This window comes from Myodes glareolus, chromosome 5 (genome assembly GCF_982192425.1).
Source record: "Myodes glareolus chromosome 5, mMyoGla1.1, whole genome shotgun sequence".
Taxonomy (NCBI): domain Eukaryota; kingdom Metazoa; phylum Chordata; class Mammalia; order Rodentia; family Cricetidae; genus Myodes; species Myodes glareolus.
The window spans coordinates 63,488,819-63,513,414 of NC_142030.1; the positions used below are offsets into that span (position 1 = coordinate 63,488,819).

Consider the following 24,596-nt stretch of genomic DNA (forward strand, 5'->3'; position numbering starts at 1 on the left):
AGTAAACGATCAGGAATCACAAATGCAAGCATGAACAGCAGAATCCAAGAGATGGAAAAGAGAATCTCAAGCACTGATGAAGGGGCGTGGTCGATCAGTAGTTAAAAATTAACCAGACTAGCTTAATATAAAAGATTCAGCTTTAATAAACAGAAGAAAGAAAAAACTTACAAAACCAAGGTTCCAACAATCCGAGGATGCAGGTGGCAAAGAGGAAGCGGCAAGTGCACTTCGATCTTTTATTTGTTTTGTGTGGTCCCGGGGGACACACCCTAAACAGAATGTGATTGGCTGAGGTTCCCCATCATCGCCCCCTTTGTCTAAACAAGATTGAACTAAACCCAATACAACTATATACAGTAGGAACAGATACCAAATATAAAATTACTAACAACAAACAGTATTAAGCAAGAAACATATAACAAAAGGAGTCTAAATAATGTAGAGGGTAACTACAACTATCTAATCTTCAACTCCATCAAAGATCGGAGAAGGGAAATAATTTTACTTAAGCAGCCAGGAAGTACAAATGAGAAACTTCCAAATCGTGCAACAAATGACTGAGTAAACTGGCTACCTGGGCAATCACCCAAAATCTCATTAGCAATGTTGAGGCAACCAACTTTGGCTAAGGCCTAACATAACTGACACGCCATTTTTAAAGGCAAGGAACTTTTTAGAACTATCTTACCCTGTCTTGGCAGGATAAGACAGTCCTGTTTTTATCCATTTACGGATACTTTGTCAGTGGTCGAGGTATGGGCTTTTCTTTACCCAAAGGCCAGTTCTGCCAAGAAGAAGACAAGCTCCAAGTGGAGTGTCTTTGGTGCTCAACGTTCTCTCGGGAGTAGAGCGGTGTTGCCAGGAGTGATTGTGTCTTGTTAGCATGAAATTCTAGGTTAGATTAAAGGCCATTTTTCACAGCTCTTTGAAGAAGTTGAAGATTATACTATCTATACTAAATATAATCTCTATGTATCTAAAGAACCTGATTAGCCTAAATATAGATATGACAAACATATAGGACTATTGATTTATAATTCTTGATATCTAACTTGAAGACTAAGAGAATAAACAACTGTGCAATAAATGAGGACAATGACCTTTAAATGTAAACAATGTATATCATTATATAAATAATATACAAGTATCTTAATCAGAGGTAGAAATATACACTGCAGTATGGTAAATATATGTATATATATCAATATAATATATATATATATCAATACATAACAAATGTTTTAAACAGAGGTAGAAGCATACTCACACACAATATTTAATATATTAATATATCAATATACAAGAATCAATGCTAATATAATTTTCTAAAAACAATAACTCACAAATACCAATATATTATTATCCCATCACCAATTAATCCCTCTTTATATATAAACATCCCTGAACCTGTAAAAGACCTCCCCTGTCCCATCAACCCTATACCAATTATAAACAACCCCTAAATGATATCCCTAAACCTGAGGGTAAACTCTGTTGGGAGAGGGGACGTTGTCCTCTAAGATTGCTTTTAGCTGTCATGGGGGCGACGTTCTTCTTAGGGGGGTCCTGTGAAAGGAAATGGTGGTAAAATTCCAAGATCAATATTTGGTCTGAGATAATTGCAAATAGTTTTTGAATGTTCTGAGGAGGTCTGGCCAGATTGTTGTCAAAAAATGTGCACCATTTGAAACTGTCTTGTTTGTTTAGCTGGTACCAAAAAACAGGTCTAATAGTAGCGCTATCAACATCATGACATCATAGTAACCAGGTGGAGTTGATGTTGTGGGGCCCCATCTTCATCCTGGAAACTTTAAAGATTACTGCAGGAAAATTTATTGTTTGTTGCGGGAAAGTTAAACATTATCTACAAAGACATATATATTCAATGAAAGGTGTAATAAAGACAGAAACAGATATGAGGAAAGACAAAGAAAGTTTATCAATTATTATTAATATTATTATTCTTATTCTGACCCATATCATGGCTTCTGACATGAGACAGAAACTCTGAGATATCTCTTATCAACAGGCTTGAAATTGGAGAGGGACTGAGCCAGAGTCCAACTTCAAAACCAGCTCTATATATTTATAAATAAATGTCTATAAATACATGTTAGAAAAATGTTCATACTTATTGAACCTATTTAGTTTTATTGCTGATCCATATTGGGTTGTAACCAGTTTCCATCCATCAGTATTTAAATATCCAGGGTCCCATAAATTCTTGGAAGGTGAGTGTTTTCCTGTGGAGAACTCCTGCCCCCAACCTATATGTTTTTCTTACCTTTGGTGTGATTATTATCCTTGTGAATGAGTTGTTATTTATCTTTTCCAAGAGGCTTCTCCTCTTCAAACCGAACCTTTATTAATTTTGATGGTATCCATAATTTTTCCTCTCCTGTGGAGACAAGAGCAAAACCCCTTCCCCAACGCAGCACATCTCCTGGCTTCCATTGCGAGGTTAGCACATCCTTGAAATAAATTGGTTGATTTAATTTAGCAGACTTTTTCATTATCCAATGTCTTTATGCGGCCATTGTTCCCTTCTCATTAGCATTGAGAAAATTTAAGGTTAATAAAGCATTATGTAACCTATTTCTGGGGGTATTTTCTGCCCCCTTTTGTTTGTTTAACATATCCTTTATAGTTTGATAAAGTCTGATTTTACATTGAATGGTTTTAATCCTCTTAGCTAATGTTTCAGCACTTACAGTCATGGACTGGATTTTACGAGCCAAATTAGTTGTTCCCTCCTCCAGAGCAGTGAAGCTCTCTTTTAAAGAAATAATATTAGACTGCACCTTCTCAAAATTTTGGTCAGTTGACCAAGTCATATCAGACAAAGATCTAGCCTCCTCCTTGAGGACTCCAAACTCTTTTTTGAGGAGGTTGGTGTCAGTCTGAATTGTTTTTGAAATTACCTCTACCGACTGAAACTTGTCATTCAAAACAGTCGTGCCCTTCCTTAAGGTTTCAACCTCTGTCCTAAGAATCCTGGATTCAGTCTGTAAGGACTGTGTCATTCTCAATAGACTACCAAACACAAAAAATAATAAGCCCCAGAAATAGCCAAGTAAGAGGAATATCATAAGCATCTTGTAAAATCTCATCCATAGTGTAATTAAAAAAAGGCTATGAAAACCTTGAACAGTAATGTTGTCCGACATTTTCAATCAAAAGAAATCTTACTTGTATTTATTTTATTTATTTATTTAGGTTTTTTTTTCAACCGAAAAAAAAAAATCTTACCTGTAATGACCGTTACCTGCCAGTAGGTGGCGGGGTGCACCTGAATCCATGTGGCAGGAAGAAAATTCTAAAATATATATATACTCAAATCCAGAGGTTAAATTCACAGACTGTATGCTGAGTGGGTTACAGCTAAGCGGGCCGGACTCAGCTGGGGCAGCGGTGCTGGGCATGCCGGCGAGCTTTGGTAGGAAGTTCCCGGGAGGGAGCGAGCTGCGGCTGCGGCTCTGGTAGGGAGTTCCCTGCTCCGATTCTGCTCGGGTGGTGGCGCGGGCCCGAGGGAGGGCAGCCACAGCCACGGAGGAGTCACGTTCAAGTAAAATCGAGCAGTGGGCATATGAGATGCAAGCAGTAACTGCTTGTCTGGCGAGCAGGGAAAACTGCTGGAACTCAGAGCAAATGTGGAGACCCGCTGAATTTAATCAGCGGGGGAACCCTCTGTACAGGGCTCCAAGGGCCCGCGACTTTGGTTGGGCACCAATTGAAGGGGCGTGGTCGATCGATAGTTAAAAATTAACCGGACTAGCTTAATATAAAAGATTCAGCTTTAATAAACAGAAGAAAGAAAAAACTTACAAAAACCAGGGTTCCAACAATCCGAGGATGCAGGCGGCAAAGAGGAAGCGGCAAGTGCACTTCGATCTTTTATTTGTTTTGTGTGGTCCCAGGGGGACATACCCTAAGCATAATGTGATTGGCTGAGGTTCCCCATCACACTGAAGATACAGTAGAGGAAATAGACTCATCAGTTAAAGAAAACATTAACTTCAACAAAAGCTTAACCCAAAATATCCAGGAAATATGGGACACCATGAAAAGGTCAAATCTAAGAATAATAGTTATAGAAGGAGGAGAAGAATTTCAACTCAAAAGCACAGAAAATATACTTAACAAAATTCCCAACCTAAAGAAAGATATGCCTATGAAGAAACAAGAAGCCTACAGAACACCAAATAGACTGGATCCAAAAAAAGTCTCTTGCCACGTAATAATCAAAACCCAAAACATACAGAGTAAAGAAAGAATATTAAGAGCTGCAAAGGAAAAAGGCCAAATAACATATAAAGGTAGACCTATCAGAATTATACCTGAGTTCTCATTGGAGACAATGAAATCCACAAGGTCATGGTCAAGTGTTATACAGACATTAGAGACCACAGATGCCAGCCCAGACTACTATACCCAGCAAAACTTGCAATCCACCATAGAAGGACAAAACAAGATATTTTATGACAAAACTAGATTTCACCAATACCTAGCCACAAACCCAGCCCTACACAAAATACTAGAAGGAAAACTCCAACCCAAGGAAGTTGGCAACACCAACAAAAACAAACCTCAACAAATACAAAAAAATTGGAATAATCCAATGTACCTTATCAGATCACCATGGTTTAAAACTAGAAGTCAACAGCAACACTTATTCCAGAAAACCCACAAACGCATGGAAATTAAACAATGTTCACCTGAATCATCAACGGGTCAAGGAAGAAATAAAGGGAGAAATTAAAGACTTCCTAAAATTCAATGAAGATGACCACACAACATGCCCAAATTTATGGGACACAATGAAAGCAGTGTTAAGAGGAAAGTTCATAGCACTAAACACCTACATAAAAAAGCTGGAAAAATCCCACACTAGTGAATTAACAGAACATTTGAAAACTTTAGAACAAAAAGAAGCAAACTCACATAAGAGAACTAGATGGTAGGAAATAAATTGAGAGCCGAAATCAACAACATAGAAACAAAGAAAACAATACAAAGAATCAACGAGACAAAAAGTTCCTTCTTTGAGAAAATCAAAATAAACAAACCTTTATCCAAACTAACCAAAAGGCAGAGAGAGAATATCCAAATTAACAAAATCAGAAATGAAAAGGGGAACATAACAACAGACACAGAGAAAATACAGAGGATTATCAGGTCATATTTTGAAAACCTGTACTCCACAAAATTGGAAAACTTAAAGGAAATGGACAACTTTCTGGATAAATATCACTTACCAAAATTAAATCAAGACCAGATAAGCTAATTAAGCAGACCTATAACCGCTAAAGAAATAGAAACAGTCATCAAAGGTCTCCCAACCAAAAAAAGCCCAGGACCAGATGGTTTCAGCTCAGAATTCTACAAGACTTTCAAAGAAGAACTAATACCAGTACTCCTCAAATTATTCCACACAGTAGAAACAGAAGGAACATTGCCAAACTCTTTTTATGAGGCTACAATTACCCTGATACTCAAACTACAGAAAGACATTGCTAAGAAAGAGAATTACAGACCAATCTCTGTCATAAACATTGATGCAAAAAAACTATATAAAATACTGGCAAATCGAATCCAAGAACACATCAAAACCATCATCCACTACAATGGATCAAGTCGGCTTCAACCCAGAGATGCAGGGATAGCTCAACATACGAAAATATGCCAATGTAATCCACCATATAAACAAGCTGAAAAATAAAAACCACATGATCATCTCATTAGATGCTGAAAAAGCTTTTGACAAAATACAACATCCCTTCATGATAAAGGTCTTGGAGAGAGCAGGGATACAAGGAAAATACCTAAACATAATAAAAGCAATATACAGCAAATCAACAGCCAATATCAAGCTAAATGGAGAGAAACTCCCAACGATTCCACTGAGATCAGGAACAAGACAAGGTTGTCCACTCTCTCCATATCTATTCAATATAGTTCTTGAGGTCCTAGCTAGAGCAATAAGACACCAAAAGGAGATCAAGGGGATACAAATCGGAAAAGAACAAGTCTAACACTCCCTGTTTGCTGATGATATGATAGTTTACATAACCGATCCCGTTTCCTATTTTCTCTATCAGATTACTTGTACTCTACTATTCCTTTCTCTATTGTTCCTTCTTACAACCACCACTCATGCAGTGGTCCCTTTTTACTTCCCTGGTTTTTGCAGTAATCTAGGTTACATACTCAATCTGAAGATTGGGGGCCAAGAACTTAGATATGAGATGTCATACAAAGTTTGTTTTTCTTGTTCTGAGTTACCTCATTCAACATGATCTTTTTTAGTTCCATTTGTTTACCTGCAAGTTACATGATTACATTTTTTTTTGTTAGAGCTGAATGGTATTCATAGTGTATATGTACCACATTTTTGTTGTCTATTGCTAGTTTAAGGAATTTTTGGTTGCTCTTTGGATAGAGCAACAATGAACATGACTGAGCAAGTGTCTGGAATAGGATGTTTAACTCTTTGGGCATATGTTGAGGAGTAGTATAGATCAGTCATATGGTGGATTTATTTTAAGCTTTTCAAAGATTTTCTTTTATTTTCAGAGTAGTTGGATTAGTTTACTATCCCATGACAATCTGATGTTCTATTCTGGCCTCCATAAGCACCCATATATACATGCATATACTAACAATACAACTTACAAAAGCATAAGTTTATTAATGTTTATTAACTATATACAATGTATCAAGCACTAAGGGGGTATTAATTAAAGTTCAAGTAAAATTAGTCATGCTATTGGCAACTTATAGAATATTTTAAAATGGAAATGTGTATATTCAACTCTACATTATATTTAATAAAATATGGGATGTTAAGAATTTCATATCCTAATATTGGAGTGCATACAAATTTTATACTGAAATTAACAGAAAATTAAATTGGGGTAAATGATTATGCTTTATAAACATTCATACATTTTAAAACTAATACCATGTTGAGAGTTCTTATCATCTTATGGGATGTTTTAAAAATCTAGGAACGTCAGAGCAATTAATAATCATAGATCCCCCAAATGTAATTAAAGTTGTTCTTCTGACTATAAAATGCAGATAGTATAAAACTAGGTCCAGATAATCCAAACTACACTCATTCTGCAATTCTATTTTGTTAAGTCTTAATATATATATATAGTGAGCTGTGTTGGAGGATAGAATCCCAAAGACATTATCAATAAAAGTTTTTCTTTTAATCAAGGTGTTGTTTTTGAATGGTCAAATATTGACTTTCCAGGGTATACTTTTTATAAAGAATTGTATGCAGTAAGAGTTTAATGTTTATCATTATGTTAAGTCTGCATAATGCTTCTCTACTATGGGTGAAGGAATTAGCCTTTCAAATCCCATGAGCTATAAAGTGGATTTGGGTTTGGTATTTATTTGTAGAGGCTATACAATATAGCTCAAATCTTTTTAATTGGAGTGATCTTACTAGACAGAACCTAATTTTGTCTTTGAAATGTCAGTGTTTAATCCATTCTTTAAACAAATCTCATCATGCTGTTTTATATTCCCCATACCTTTTAATAATACCTTTTAGAGGACTGAAAATGTTTGTTGTCATAGGGAAAATAGTTGATTGAGCTAGACATAAATATATGACATGTTCAGTATTTGAGTAGGAATAGAAATTAAACAAATGTTGTATACATACTGTAAAGGAAATGATGATCGTTGGGAAAGTTGAAGGTTCCAGTGTAGCAGACTTTCTCTGGATCACCAACCAGCTTCCAAATAAAGACAGGGAGACTTAATATTAGTTAGGAATGCTTGGCCCTATCTTAAAACGTAAACTTAGAACCTTCGTCCAATAACAGATGGGAACAGAGGCAATGACCCACATCAGAGCACTGTACTGAGCTCCTAAAATCCAGTTGAAGAGTGGAAGGAGTGAGAGTATGAGCAAGGAATCCAAGATCATGAGGGGTTCATCCACTGAGACAGATTGCTTGAGGTAATGGTAGCTCACCAACTCCAACTGGACTGGGAGTCAACTCTGAAGGGGGTTGACAGTTGGGGCAGACTGAGGGGCCGTTGATAGTGACACTGGGATTTGTCTCTACTGCATGTACTGGCTTCTTGGGATCCTGTTCTCTTTAGATGTAAACCTTGCTCAGCCTAGATGTAGTAGGGAGGGCTTTGGACTTTCCACAGGGTGGGGTGCAAGGCCCTCTCTTAGGATTGGAGGTGGGTGTGGTGGGAGGGTCTGTGGAGGGAGTAGGAAGGGAGTAGGAGGAGGGGAGGGAGTGGGAATTTGGATTGGTATTTTTTTTTTCAAGTAATTAGAAAAAAAAAAAGAGAAAAAAACCTTAAACTAACCTGTTTCTTTTCATCTATGTTTTGCCTTTGGGTTTTTTACCTTTCTTTCCTTTTGTATGTCGTACTCTGTGTCTGTCTGTCTGTCAGTTGACTGGCCCCGGGCATCTCTTCTCTTCTCTCTGCTATATCAAGCCTAGATTCCTCCTTCTACTTATTCTTTCTGTCTGATAGTACTGCCTGTCCATCTACTCCTAGATATTGACCATTCAGTTTTTTTATTAGACTAATCAGGTGCCTTAGACAGGCAGAGCAACACATCTTTACATCATTAAACAAATGCAGCATAAACAAATGTGACACATCTTTGCCTAGTTAAAAGTAATATTTCACAACATTCCAGATTTTTTTCTTTTTTGCTCCAAAACCATGTTTCTCTGTGTAACCCTAGCTGTCCTTGAACTCCCTTAGTAGACCAGACTGGCCCCAAACTCAAAGAGATCCATCTGCCTCTGCCTCTCAAGTGCTGGGATTAAAGGTGTGCACCACCACCATCCAAACACATAATTACTACATTTTTCAGCTTCTCTTTCAGTTTCTGTATAGTGCTTTTCTTAAACTGAGTAAAGAATGTGTAAGGCAGGGGAAAGTAGGCATACATTTTGGGGTGTACCTTATAACAGTTTGAATATGTCATAATTTTTTTAAGAATTTGTGTGAATTTGTATTTGTTTTGTATTGTTTATATAAATACAGAAATATTCCAGTTACTGAAAGAAAAAAAATACATTGCTTGTCCATTCATTTTGGAACTAGAATGAATGCAGAGATCTGAAACTAAATGACAAGTTTAGCATCCACTTTCTTTTCCTTATTGTCTCCAGTGTGTTTCATTTTGTGCATGGGGATATATGTTGCTGGTTTGAGAAAAAACAAACTGGCCATTTATATCATGAAACTTTACATTCTTGGTCTCTGTAGTGTAACCATGTGCAAAATTAGTGTTTGCTGTTCTTATAAATCGAGCTAATGCTGAGTACCTATATTTATTTGGGAGGAGATCATGTACTGGCTGCTCATTAAATATTGATTAACCACTTTCACCATCCTCTCCTGTGTTCCCTTTACTTCTTTTTTCCTTGGTGTTAGCCTTGGTCTTATGTTTGATCTCACTGGTGCATCATGGCCAGCTTGCTTTCTGCCCTCTTTGCTTTTATTAGCCATGAGTGGAATAATGCTAGAAGATGTGTAGAGAATAACAACAGAAGTTTGTGCAAAACTAGAGACAAGTCTGGAATGGTCACTACCCAGGGAAACAATCAGATTTAGCTCACTAGAGTAAGTAAAAGTTTAGAAAGGTTCCTTCATGGATACAGGGAAAGAATTGACTATAGTAGCTAACATCTGTATTCTTAGAACTATGGAGGCTGAGGCAAGAGAACAGTGAGTTTGAGGCAAGCCTGGAAGATAAACAAAGGAAAGATGGGCCAGATTATAAATGTTAGGCTGTAGAACTGAATGCACTTGTAGACCATCTAGTTTTTGAGAGTAACAAAATCAGGTGATGTTGGTTTAATCCTTTTCATTATATTCAAAATATTAAAACAAGTAGTTTGAAGATTTTATAGTCAAGTAAATGCATGTTTCAAGAATAGATTTATGAGACTGAAGTGATGACTCTTCCAGAGGACCCAGGTTGATTCTTAGTTACTCACAAAGTGTCTTCTGACCATCTCTACCATCAGTGCTAGAGGATCCGATACCCACTATCTTATGGTCTCCAACAGTATTGCATGCATGTGGTGCACAGACATATATTCAGGCAGAACACCCATACTTAGAAAAATAATAAAATAAAACATGTAAACAAGTTTTATTAAACATGTAAGTAAGTTTATTATGAATCCTTGCAAATAAACATAAAAATTATGTTACTGGCTTATTTTTAAATGACAACATCTGTTCCTTGTTCCATTGATGTTGGCAGTGTGTTTTATTAGGGACAACTACTTTATTTTAGACACCATCTCTCTATAACCACACTGTCAGGTGGAGGTTGGAAAGGCCAATTAAGTTATTTCTTCATTCTTGAAGCTCTTAAGTAAGATCAGACACAGGAAGCTGCTATAGTGTATCAGACATTGATAAATAAAGAGAAGAGATTTCTGTGATTTACAGTTTTAGTATCTTTAATGTCCAAGATGGAGTGACCTAATCTGGTGAGGGCTGCCTTCTTCTGTCATCAAATGGCAGAAGATATCACATGGAGTAAGTGCAGGAGGATGAGGAAGAAAAGGACTCCAGTCTCTCCCACTTTATAACTCACACACTCTTAAGCAAGTAGCCCACTCCTGAGATAATGACATTTAACCTATTTGTGAAGGCTGAATCCTCATGACCTAATTAAGGTTTCATCCCTTAATATCATTAAAATGGCAATTAAAATTTGACATAATTTGGAGGGGACATTCAAGTCACAGAAGAAGCCAGATGTGTGGGGGTAAAGGTGAGTTGGAAAATGTGGTGAGGATGCCAGTACTCCATTCCTTCCAACAAGTGAGAATACCACATAGAAACAGGGCAACAGAGAGTAGAGGTTCTCACTTCAGTGGATCATGATGCCTTTATTGTTGTTGTCATGTCGGTTGAAAATCATGGGCAGGGAGTTGGGCAGGCGTGTTTAAAACCACTTGTGCAAATCTCTCCCCAGACAATAATTAGACTTGAGATATATACTTGTCCATTGGGCAGGCCACGATTGAAGGAGGCAGCTGACTACAAGTGAAAGTAATTTGTCTGCCTCAAATCTGGATTCAATTTTTACACTTAGGTTTGGTAACCTGGAACAAATTATTTGCTCTTTTTGAATGTAGTCTTCCACTTGTACACTCAGAATAAAATTGGTTAAGTGAATGTTGTAAATGTAAACTGAAAGATAATTAAAATTACCAGAAATTTAGATTATTAGAAATAAGTAAATAGTAGTAATAAGATAGTAATTAGTAAATGTGGTTTGGGGGACCTACTTTGAATCAATGGCTATTGTATGATTAAATCTTTAAAAAAATACTTAAAAAACCTTAAATATTAAATCTTTAAAAAATTATGTGCTGAGAGGTGCCACATCTCAACACATAGTTTTGACGATTATTAAATTTCTAAATTATGCCATTAAAATGGAAAACATTTTTCCTCAAAATCGTTACTGTTTCTTTGAGCTACTCATTTAATGAAATTGAAAAGCTATAATTGCCTTTATGACATGCTGTTACATATGCCCTTATGTTCCACATTTGAAAAAATGAACATAATGTGGAGTGCTGACTGTAGAGTTTGATTTTCCTGTGAGAATGAAATCATGGGACTATTGTTCATCGTTTGGAGAAAGGAGTATATAAGACAACCATGCATTAGTCTACATGTTCTGTTTTGCCATTTGAAATACAAGTTTTAAGAAATATGTGTATTTAAGGTAAACAATATATTTTGATATATACAATGCAGTAAATAGTATGGTGTCATTTGTGCTTGTGGATAGTGTGAAAAATGGGTGTTAATAATAGGATATAGCAAATTTACAAATATTGATCTTGCAGATGCTTACTGTCTAGTATGCATTTGTTCACTGGCCACTTGCTGTGCATTCATTTACTTAGGTGCATTAGCAAAGATCCTGTAGTGCTCCACTAAGCGTTTCATATGCGGTGGCATAGGCCTTTAATTCCAGCACTTGGGAGGCAGAGAGACAGGCATGGAATCTCTGTGAGTTTCAGGCCAACTTGGTGTACAAGTGAGTTCCAGGACAGCTAGGACTGTTACACAGAGAAACCCTGTCTCGAAAAACCATAAACTAAGACAAAACCCTAAAACCAACCAACCAACCAACAAACAAAAAACCAACAGAGTTTCATATGCGGTGGCACACACCTTTAATATTAGCACTCTGGAAGCAAAAGCAGGCAGATCTCTGAGTTCAGAACCAACCTTGTGTGCAGAGTGAGTTCCAGGACAGTCAGGGCTACACAGAGAAACCCTGACTTGGAACAACAACAAGAGTTGTGTATGCATAGTAGATAGTCTCACTACTTTAGAAACAAAGACCATCTAAAATACACATTTAGTTGTATCTAGTTTGTTTGATGCTAGAAGTAATACGGGTCTGTGATTTCTGGTAGTAATGTATTCTTTAGGGAAAAAATTCTGAATTTCTTTTTGGAATAGTTATAGATTATGGATTTGGTTCTAAAAAGTACATGATAGAAATCATTTACTGTGTGCCTTCCCAGGTTTCCTTGTCTTCATTAAACCTCCTGTTGTTATTTTCATCATTCTTTCAAAGGAGGAAATTGAAATGTGTTCTTGGCTTATAAAGTTTGACATGTTTTGACAAGAGTATGAAAAGTTGAAAAGCTTCATCTTTTGCTTTTCATAAAACCTTATTTTCTGTTACTCATTTCCTACATTAGGTGTTATCAAAGTGCTGTACTTGGGTTATAATGGAAGGTTCATAATACCTAGCATTTTAGGCACAAATTGCTAATTACACATGTAAGTAAACAGTTTAAGGTGCTGAGAGATGCATAGATTGGAGCGAGGCAAGTTACTTGCTGATACTTACAAAGGGAAGTTTACTTGAAGAGTTTGCTGTGCTGGTTTCTGTGTTTTTATCTTGAGAACTGTTTCCTGTTGAAGAAAAGTTGGTGATTTTGTAATATTAAAATGTCACATCCATGTGTAATTTTTATGTGTTAAATAGGGAGAAAGATACTTAACAAGAAAGATAATTTTGATATAAAATGCATAAAATTTTATTTCAGTTTCTTTGTTCAGGAGCAGGACATCTAACACATCCATTAGTGATGTATGTATGAATCGAGTGTTTGTGAGGCTCTGGGTCTCATCCCTAGCACTGTGGGTAAAGTTGATGAATCTGAAGCAGAAATGAATTTCTGTCTTAGGATAATAAACAGTCTTTTTGCAGTCTGTTAGGAAGATAATTAGGGAATTTAGTGGGAAAGTGCCTTTTTACTTTGTGTTTGTGTTGGTTTATCATTGTAAAGTCCTCATGTATATACTTGAAAAAGTGTTCCTCATGCAGCATCATTGCTATGTGGTTATACACTTACTATCGGGGTCTATTACCTATTATGAGAAATCATTTGTTTTATTTTGTACTTATAACCTGTTTTGTGTTTCTTATGGCATATAAGTATTTACTGTGGTATTATCTCTTTGTAAGTAACTCTACTAAAAGAAGTGCCTTTAGTTAAACTGAATATCAGATCTTCTAAAAAATGGCTTGAAGAAAACAGCATTTATCCTTCTAACATAAATAAAAGTAGCATGAGATAATGTATAGTAACTTTAAATTTATTAAATCATATTTGTATATTTGTGAGAAAACTTTTAGACTTAAGTGCTTTTAATATTTCAAGTTTTAACTATTGATTGCTTGCATTTCTTCCTTCCTTCCTTCCTTCCTTCCTTCCTTCCTTCCTTCCTTCCTCCTTTCTTTCTTTCTTTCTTTCTTTCTTTCTTTCTTTCTTTCTTTCTTTCTTTCTTTCTTTCTTTCTTTCTTTCTTTCTTTCTTTCTTTCTTTCTTTCTTTCTTTCTTTCTTTCTTTCTTTCTTTCTTTCTTTGATTCTTTCTTTGATTCTTTCTTTAATTTTGCCTGGTACTAGGGATCAAGCCCTGGATCTTATACAGGTGTGCTACCTCTGAGCTGGTTTCCAGCTGGGTGACCTGAAAGTGTGATGTTAGCTACAGAGGGAACTAACTAGATTACTTTACTTATATTATTTTAAACATTTTATAATTTTTATAATGGGATTTGTTTTCAAGGTAAGAATAGAGCTTAGTATAACTTGATAATCTCTCTCTCTCTCTCTCTCTCTCTCTCTCTCTCTCTCTGTCTCTCTCTGTCTTTTTGAGATGGTATCTCTGTGGCTTTGGAGCCTGTCCTGGAACTAGCTCTTGTAGCCCAGGCTAGCCTCTAACTAGCCTGGATCTCTAACACAGATCCTTCTGCCTTCTGAGTGCTGGGATTAAAGGTGTCCGCCACCACTGCCTGGCTTAACTCAATTCTCTTAATGTCTTTCTTTATCTCATGTTTATTATAAAATCCACTTGAGTACAGAATAAAAATTGTTATTATGATGGTTGTTGTGAGAGTCTTGAGATAAGATAGTCTCATCCGGTGTGAAATTCATCAGACTATAATGGTTCTTTCCTGAGAGCTTGAAATTATTTTATTTTTTAAGAGACTGAGTCTCCTTTTTCCCTGGTTGGCCTTAAAATCCCTATGTTGTTGAGCATGACCCACCTCCTGATCCTACTGCCTCTGTCTCCAAAGTGCTAGAATTATAGGTATGTGCTACCGTGCCTACCTTGAAAGTGGTTATAGACTTAATAATGCATACAAAATTATTCTTGCATTTATATAACCTCATATAGAAGATGCATGATTTATAACCTGCAGTGCAAGTTAAGGAACTCAGGAAGTTCTATTCAACTTCTCACAGGTGGATATTTTCTTTCTGTACTGTATTTTTTATTTTTAGTTCCATTTTGGGAGTCTCATTTTATGATTCTTTTTAATTTTGATACCTTCCCCTCTCCCGCTCCCCACCCCATGGTTGTTCTGAATGCTGTTTAGATCAGGCTGACCTTGAACTGAATTTTATTTTGTATATTCATGTTCAGTAAGAGACCAAGACAAAGGGTTTGTTCTATATGGCTCAGTGTTTGTGGAAAGTTGGAGGATACTGTTGGGGAAGTTCGGTTTTTTTTGGGCAGGGTTTCTCTATGTAACAATCCCGGCTGTCCTGGAACTCACTTTGTAGACCAGGCCTCATTCTCACTGAGATCCTCCTGCCTCTTGCCCCAAGTGCTGGTATTAAAGGCATGGGCCACCACTGCCTAGCAGAATTTTAAAAAGAGAAAACAATCCACAAGGTATATATGATAATTTGTTGTAGGTACTATTACTTGAAGAGTCTATAGGAGAATTCCTATTTATTTCCCCAGCTTCTAGTATTAAATAGTATACATGAGGGACTTAATAGTAAATGTGTGAATGAATGAATTCATGGCATATACCTTTAAAATCTTTGGTGTCCTTTGCTCCAGTATTTTTCTTCCTGAGATTACAATTAAGAACTATAATACATCACAGTTATTTGCTCTGTTATCTCATAGTTATTTATTCTTTTATGTCAAGGTTTTACAGATGTAATTAGATATAATTTGCAGAAATTTTTACTTTATCCAGTGCCCTATATTTTTGCACTTTTTCTTTTTAATTAGTCATTTAAGGGTTAATCAAATGTTTCAAAGATGAAGTGACTGGTTTCTCATTCCCAAATCATTCCTCATTTTAACCTCAATATAGGTATGCTCTGTCTCCATCATCACCTTCAGGCTATTAACATCTTCTAATTCTGTATATTTTAAAATAGAATATGGGCTCTCTTCCTGCTTTTCTTCTGAAGAGTCAAGCAGGTCTCTCTCTCTCTCTCTCAAGAGTCAAGCAGGTCTCTCTCTCTCTCTCTCTCTCTCTCTCTCTCTGTCTCTCTCTCTCTCTCCCCCCTCCTTCCCTTGATCTCAACAAAACTCTTCACTTAAAAAAAAAAGAAAAGAGAACATGATACAAAATTGCCATTTGGTAATAGACCATGAGTTTTGTTGTTCTGGGGTGAGTCAGTCCTTCTTTTAGTCCTTTCTTCCTCTGCTTGTCTCCCTTCCTGTCTATGTTGTACTGGTGAGTGAACCTGGGGTCTAATGTTTCTTAAGCCAGTGTTCTATTAATGAGCATTATCTCTCGTACTTAATTTAACACATAATCCAGTGATGAAATAGGAAGCTTCTGGATGAGCAACTGACATATAGTAAGATGGTAACTTGAATAATAAATAGCAACTACTGTGGTTGACTGTGTTAACTAATGGAAAAGCAGAGTTAATCAAGAAGACTGATGATACATTTACACTCAAAGATCAAGGAAGATTACACAATTGTTAAGAGTGTGGAACATAGTAATTTTCTGTTTTAAGATATTGCAAGGGTGCTTATTTTCTGGATGTAGACTACTTTTTCTTTATCCTAAAAAGTCATTGAAATGTCAAACAAAAATATGTTTTAATTGAAAAATGTTGATGAAAATTCTTGGAAAGAAGTTGTATCTACAAAGACTGATTAGAGCTGCAGTGATGTGGAGTGATTGGGATGTTCCAAGTCCAGGGCTAATTACCTTATCTTGAGATAACTTCAGCTCCTCGAATCATTCCTTACCTTTCTCTGTGTTGGGACCTAATGTTCTGTGACTAATAGATAAAAAGATTTTGAAATCTATTAACTTAGCAGATTTCTAGTGTCTATCAGCCCAGAAGCTAGGAATGTTTTCAGAGAGACTGAAGCCTATAGAAAAGCTCCCCCACATCTTGCTGTGATCACCTTGCCAGTGTGTCCACTAATCTATTTTGAGCTTGCTGGAACACCCTGTGACTAAATAACTAAAACCCTTTTGAAATCTATTAAGATCACTAGCATCCCCAAACCCAAAGGCTGAGAATATCATCAGGCAGCATCAGAGGCCCTATAGAGAAGCTCCTCCATCTTGCTCTGACTGTCTCACTGATGTATACATCAGTGTACTTTGAATTTGCCTTGATTTATGACTTACTTTGTTTTGTAAAACTTTAAAACTTCATGAAACGACTTCTACATTGGAACATTGATTTTGGGATAACCTAAATCTGTGTTCTCTGGTCTTGATCACTCAAAATGGCTCTAGAATAAACTCTTACTCCCTTTAAGGCGATAGCTGTGTTTTCTGTGTAAAAAGTAGACATGTAAAATTCTGCAGTTCATCTTGTAATTCTATGAGGAATTTCATGAAAGATAAGTGTATATAATATAGTCTCTGCTATAAAATAAACTTCAACTCAGTAAATTATAGTAATAGTAGTAGTAGTAGTAGTAGTAGTAGTAGTGTGTGTGAGGGGGGGTGCTATTGATTCAGTATTACTATATCTCTTATGAAAATAAAGTATCACAGGTTATTTCATTTGGTCAGATTGAGTGCCTTACTAACCATGTAATTTTTGAGATGCCATTTAACATTTTCTTATTTATTTATTAAAGAAATGTATTAATATTAATTCTGGGTTGTATTAGAGTTTCATAAAATAGAATGTAAAGTTTTTAGTTCAAAATAAACACTCAATAAATATTAGCTGTTATTTCTGTGCTTTTTTTGAGAACCATGAGTCCATGAGGAAAGCAGGTTTTCTGGAATCAGGTAGATTGGCTTTGAGTCTTATCTCAGCTATTTATTTACATGTGACATTGGACATATTACTTAACTATCCTCTTCCTGTTTTCATTTACATAAAATGAGGATAATAGCTACCTTACAGAGTTTTCTAGAGTATTTTAAATACATAGGTATTTTGTAAATGGTAATTATTGTAGGTGTTGTGTCTAGATTCCAAGTCAACAGTGTCTTCTTGGGTGGCAATATGAGCAAGTTGTTGAGGTTTTTCTCATACTTGACAGTCAGTCAACTGAACTGAATGTTTATTCTCTAATCAAGTTTAATTTTCCCATATATGTGAAAGCTTATGCCAGGACTGGTGTTATATACCTTTAATGGCTATTATTCCAGAGACTGAGGGTAGAGGATAACTTGTTTTATTTTTTTATGTTTTTGAGACAGTGTCTTCTATGTATTCCTGGATATCCTAGAATTTGCTTTGTAGATCACATTGGCCTCTTTGAGTGATGGTATTAAATGCCTTTGCCACCATACTCAGTAGGATTACAAATTTTTGAGCTTAATTTGGGCAGTGTGGTAGTTTACATAAGAATGACCCTTATGGGTTGATATATTTGAATGCTTGGTTCCCAGTTGGTGGAACTGTTTGGGAAGGATTAGGAGGTGTGGCCTGTTGGAACAGTTATGCCAAGAGGTAAGATTTTAGATTTCAAAAGTTCATATTATCATTAGCTCTCTCTGCCTCACGCTTGTGGATCAAACATAAATTCTCAGCTACTATTCTAGTGCCATGCACCCCTGCCTGCTGCCATGTTCCCTGTCATGATGGTCATGGACTCTAACCTTCTGAAACTGTAAGCCTCTAATAAACTCTTTTGTAAGTTGTCTTGGTTGTGTTTTAGCACAGCAATAGAAAAGTAACTAAGTCAGACTTCTTAGGAAGACCTCTTTTAAAATAAAACAAAATAAACTAGGTCAGTCCAGAGCTGAACAACAAAATAGAAAAAGACAAAGGCAAAAGAGCACTTGCTATTTGTAAACAGAGATTGCACTTTCGTTTCCTGACGGCCCAGACCTGAATAATCACACATAAATTATATTAATTACAACACTGTTTCGTCAAAGGCTCAGGCATATTCCTAGCTAGCTTTTATATCTTAACCCATTTCTTAAAGAGCACTTGCCTACCACACATGAGGCATGTTTAATTGGGTTTAATTGCTAGTTCCTGAAACACACACACACACACACACACACACACACACACAACCAAAAACAAAACAGAAAGGCTAAAGTCAACCTGGTAGCATTTACTTATTTAAAATGTTTTAATATTAAATAAAACATAAAATTTAATAAGTATGTGTATACAGTCAGACACATAGCTTATGGAACTGAGAGACAATTCTGAGGAGTTCTCTCCTGCTACCTTGTGGGATCCAGGGATCAAACTCAGAGTGCCAGGTCTGTGAGGAAATAGGTCTAACAGCTGAGACATCTCACAGACTTAAAATAAAACTTATAGTACAGTGTACTTTTTATGTTCTTTTATTTATTTCTGTAAAACCATATAAAAGCAACATTGGCTTGTTTTTAGGATAACAAAATGCTATTTAATTCCTCAGACTGCCTTCTGTCCTGGTTTATGGGAGGTTATCTTTAGCCTTTCACATATAATGGAACAGTGGTAGCTGTCCACTTTCTTGAAGTGAATGTGCCCCTATAGCACAAAACCCCTATTTGAAATTGGCTAGTGACTTTAGAAAAATGTTTTAAATGTTATTAGGCTAGGTCACCTAAGACTATTTTCATGTATACTCCCTCCCATTCCCCAACCTCCCCCTTTAGCCCTTCCTACTGTCCGCTATACCCCATACAGATTTACTTCCTTCATGCCCCTGTACATATATGATTTTATGTATCTAGATATGTAAACTATCTAGAACCCATAAATTAGAGAATGTGGTATTTGTCAGTACTACCCACATTTTCTTAGAGGAAATGGTTAAAAAAGTATGATCTATATACATAACAGAAGTTACTTTGTGGGAAAATAGTTATAATTGGAAATAATCATATTAAGTGAATTATTCTTCTCATAGTGTGCTGTGAGAAAGCTGTCAGTGGGGATCATATTGTTCATCTCCCAGCATAGATTTGTAAAAAGATGAACAGTTTTCCCTCAAGAGGATTCTTTTTTTTTTAGAATTTACTAAACAGTACTGGGTACAACATTAAAAAAAAACAAACCAAAACAAGCAACAGCAACAACAGCAACAAAATGAACAATGGAAAAAAATCAGATCTCAAATGTAGTCAGTTCTCACAAAGTTTTTTAATTTAGTAGAGATGTGTTTATGAAGAATGTTAGCAAAGGGTTTGTGTGTCCATATAGATATTCAACTGTCATGGTTTATTAATGAGACAAAATATGTACTTTTGTGTTTTTCATTTTTTTTTGAGGAAAGAAACTAGGTATATATTGAAACTTAGATTTGATAGCATATTCTTGCTAACCACAGCATTTCTGGTGAATAGTAGCCATTTAACTTATGTTTCTCTTTATCTTTTAGAAGATTGGTCATATGTTAATTACTAATATTTATTTTTAATTTTCAAAGAGTTATTTTGAGTGTATAAATGTTTTGTCTGCATGTACAAATTTATTCCACATGATCATGAGTGTCAGAAGAACTGGAGTTACAGATGGTTGTGAGCCTCTGTAATCACTGTAACCACTTAGCTCTTAACTATTGAGCCATCTCCCTCATCCTAGTTACTAATATAATTCACATACCATAAAGTTTCCCTTTGTAAAGGTACAACTAGTTGGTTTCTATAGATTCAGAAAATTGTTTACCACTCTCTTACATTAGGTAGTGAAGCTTCCCCGCCTCTCCCAGGTCTTGTGTGTTGCCCAGGCTGGCTTCTTCAAACTTGTAACCTTCCTGCCTTAATCTTTCAAGTCCTGAGATTAAAGTCATGTGCTATATACCTGCTTCTAGAGTATGTGTTTTTTTTTTCGTTTCTAAATATTCTGTAGTCATTCTAGTTTTTATGCCTATTAGTTCTCCCAGTGTATGTGGTTTTGACTCACACTTATATTTTTATATTTCTATTTTTGTTTAAGAGAAAATGAATAGATGCAGAAGACTGCATACTTTAACAACATAAGAGGGTTAACCACATTTGGCACAGAAGGAGATTAGATTGTGTGCACTACAATTTCATACTTTTGGCACTGTTATTTTGGGAAGAAAATACACTTTGTTGAATGTTGTTATACTGTTTCTAGTATGTATCTGAAAATTTTAGCTCTAAGCATCCATGTGTGGTATGGATTTGGGTATCATCATTGATCACTGAGCAAAAATAGTGTTGAATTAAAGTAAAATTTGAAAGCTGTTTGACTGAGCAGAGTTGGTAGAGTTGCTATTGGTGTATGGGGAGTGGGGTTGTGTAGGTGTATCTATTCATGAGTCAGTGTAGACAAAATATTCATAGAGTTCCTTTAAGATTACAATAGTGGAGGATGGAAGGGAAACACTCACACATTCATGTGTATAGTCACTCACATACCCACACACCAGACTGCTTGCAGCACTTTAGTTTTGTGTACCTTTAAGATTTCTAGAAAATGAAAATGTTTATGTCTAGATTATAATAGACATACCTTGTATTTTTAAAAACATACCCTAAAGAGACATGAAAACCCTTTGGCAGACTTTATATTCTGATTTAGTATTAGGAAATTCCTTTTAAAACAGGTTTGTTTTTAATGTGCTGCTTTCTTGGATATGCATGTTGAAATTGGATGTATTCATCTTGAGTTTACAAAACCATGAACTCCATATTATTTAAAAGACCTTTAATAACTTCCCAACTGGTATTGGTCCAAAATAGATTGCCATAAATAAATTTTATTTATTATTTTACATACTATTATTATTTTTAAAAATTTCTTTATTTATTAAAAATTTCCACCTTCTCCCCACCTCCCTTTTCTCTCCCTCCCCCCCCCCCATCTAGTCCTAAGAGCAGTCAAGGTTCACTGCCCCGTGGGAAGTCCAAGGTCCTCCCCCCTCCATCCAGGTTTATAAAGGTGAGCATCCAAACAAGCCAGGCTCCCACAAAGTCAGTTCATGCAGTAGGATAAAAACCCAGTGCCATTTCCTTGGCTTCTCAGTCAGCCTTCATTGCCAGCCACATTCAGAGTGTCCATTTTGATCACATGCTCCATCACTCCCAGTCCAGCTGCCTTGGTGAGCTCCCATTAGATCAGTCCCACCTTCAGAGGGTGAATGCACCCCTTGTGATCCTGACTTTTTTGCTCATGTTCTCCCTCCTTCTGCTCCTCTTTGGACCTTGGGAGCTCAGTCCAGTGCTCCAATGTGGGTCTCTGTCTCTATCTCCATCCATCGCCAGATGAAGGTTCTATGATGATATGCAAGATATTCATCAGTGTGGGTATGGGACAAGGCCAGTTCAGGCACCCTCTCCTCTGCTGCTCAAGGAACAATCTGGGGACCTCTCCTTGGACCTGGGTGTCGCGCCCACTTTGTCAGCAAGGAAGACGCAACACCGGACTCTTCTTAACTGCGGTTTATTCAGGACCTTTGAATAATCTTCTCACCCTCTCGCCCCTCTCAACCTCTCACCCCGGGGCAAAGCCAGCCTACAGCTTAAATAACCTCTGGGTAGCCAACCCCAGCAAGCCACATGGGAAACTCAGATAGGTCCAGAAACGCAGAAGCAAGCCAGATCCTTAGCATTAGCCATATATGGAGTTGTTCACACCTGAGAGCACTCACCGGGAAGGTGGAAGGTGGAAACCAGAGCCACCTTTAAGGCGTGGCATCACACAGCTCTCTACAGTTTTCCCTTTTTGTTTTAGATGCAACAGGCAAGAGTAGAGGCCTTATCTCTGAATATAGAATGACATTGGGACCTTGTACTGAGCCTCATTCAGGTGTCATCCACCCGAAGAGTATCAGACCAGTCCGATACCTTTTTTTCAGAGGTGGGATTTAGGGTATCAACCCACATGCAATCAGGCATGCTCTTCTCTGGGCCCAAAGCAGCTGACCCTGAGTGCAGTGCTTAGCCTTGCATCCTGAGCGTAACAATTTCATGGTCGTTAACTGTGCATGGGGAGACTGTCCTGCTTTAATGACCGTAAAGGCTTGAATGATCATGGCTGCACTGCATTGTTGAGGAAACCTGATCTTGCATATACACCACAGGCAAGCCAGGGAGACCAATGCTCTCATGCTCAAGACTCTCATGCTCGCCCACTCCTTTAGATGTTTCATGGCGATGGAGATCCAGGATGACAATCCTGTGGTTAGTTCTGCATCCACTCGGGTAAAGTTCACCATGGCGATGGCCACCCTCAGCTGCTCCATCATGGTATCAAATTCTCCAGTCCAATTCCCTAAAAGGTAACTAGACAACTGTTTAGACAAATTTATAGCACGGTTCAGGTAATAATCAGTCACTGCATCTGGGATCGTAGGTATGTAATCCTCCAGCTGCATCAAGAAGTCTACCAGAGGCGTGCTGGACATTACGGGCTTTACTTCTCCATTAGCCGTACTCGGCAGGGCGTAAACCCCATTAGACATTGCCCCTTCAGGGGAAGTTGCGCCGCCACCGAGGCCAGTCTGCACTGCTCCGCCGGTTCCCCGGCTTGCGCGGCTATGGAGCCAGTGCCCAGAGTGGCGGCTTCAGCCCCGGACCCTCCTGCCTTTCCCGCGGGGCTAGCCTTACTCTCCGCGGCTGTGCTGGTGGGGAGTGTGGCGGGAGCTGACACTGGAGGTGCAGGACCCAGCAGGACCCATGACTGAGGCAGCACAGGCCGTCGCCGCCTCAGGGTCTGCGCTGGAGCCGCTGCAACTCATGGGGCTGATGGGAGAGGCAGCAAACAGGGTCGCTTCCTCATTAGCAAACTCTATCAAGAGGGCTTTCCAGTCTGAATACTGTCCTGGGCTTAAACACGCACGTGCAAGCCCATTCCAATCACTGGGCGTCATGCAATATCTATTCAAGGCTTTCACCTGTGCCACAGTAAAAGAGGCTGTAAATTCTCACAGATTTAGTCAAGGACTTAATCACCTTAATATCCAGGGGCTCTTAGTACCTATATAAGGGTTTTAACTCATGATTTGGTAACTTCAAATAACATCTAATCCAGGTATTCAGAGCAACCTTCAGGAGGATGTGGTCTATCATACCATATTGGGATAAAAGCAATCCACAGGGTTTCATCCTCCGTAAAAACAAAAGAAGACCCTCTCCAAAGCATCATAGCCTTAGACCCAAATTCTGAAGTCATTTTACCCTTACAATATCCATTCTGGTTTAGCTTTACAGCCCATATGATGAAATGCCTTTCTGTACTTAGCTCCTTCACAATCAAAAATTTTAAAGAAAACACAATAATACAAAGAATCCAGACTCTCTGAATTTTCCATTTTTATGTGGCTTTATTTTGTCTCTTTAAAGACTTTATCCTTTTTTATTTTAAAGGCATTAACTTTTTACTTTTCTGTCCCAAGCCTACATACAGTCATCCAACATTGTGACCCATTTATAGGTCTTGTATGTCTGAATCTGTCCTATTGTGAATCTGTAAATTTTTTAGTATCCAGGAGCACTTCTTAATATGCTAAGCAGTTGTTAAAAACTTAAGTTGCACCATGTAGAGGTAATACGGTACTGCCTGTTTACTGCCAGTCTAAACCTTAATTGTGCTTTTATTATGATAATTACGATCAGTCCTGCCTGAAGTCAGCACAGTTTAGCATGGCCAAGTGGAGCCAGGGCCACTCCAGCCTCAGAGCCCCTCACAGTTCCAGGCACACTGCAGGCCTTTCGGTTTGATAGTTTACATCACCTGCTCTTACTTTTGATTTGATATTTTATGGCACCTGCTCTTGCTTTCGGTTTTACAGCTTGAGGCACCGCTTTCACTTTCGGTTTTACAGCTTTGCTAACCCTCCTAACTTATCCTAACTTATTCTAACTTATCCTAACT

The 24,596-nt window shown here is 37.3% G+C and overlaps 1 protein-coding gene and 1 pseudogene across 2 annotated transcripts in view; one reads left to right on the forward strand and one right to left on the reverse strand.

Moving 5' to 3' along the window:
* Rabgap1l (RAB GTPase activating protein 1 like) overlaps positions 1-24,596 on the forward strand; it is a 632,406-nt gene that overhangs the window by 20,916 nt on the left and 586,894 nt on the right. The gene's annotated exons all lie outside the window — the stretch shown is intronic.
* On the reverse strand, positions 3,356-23,460 carry LOC125391501 (transcription initiation factor TFIID subunit 10 pseudogene; annotated as a pseudogene).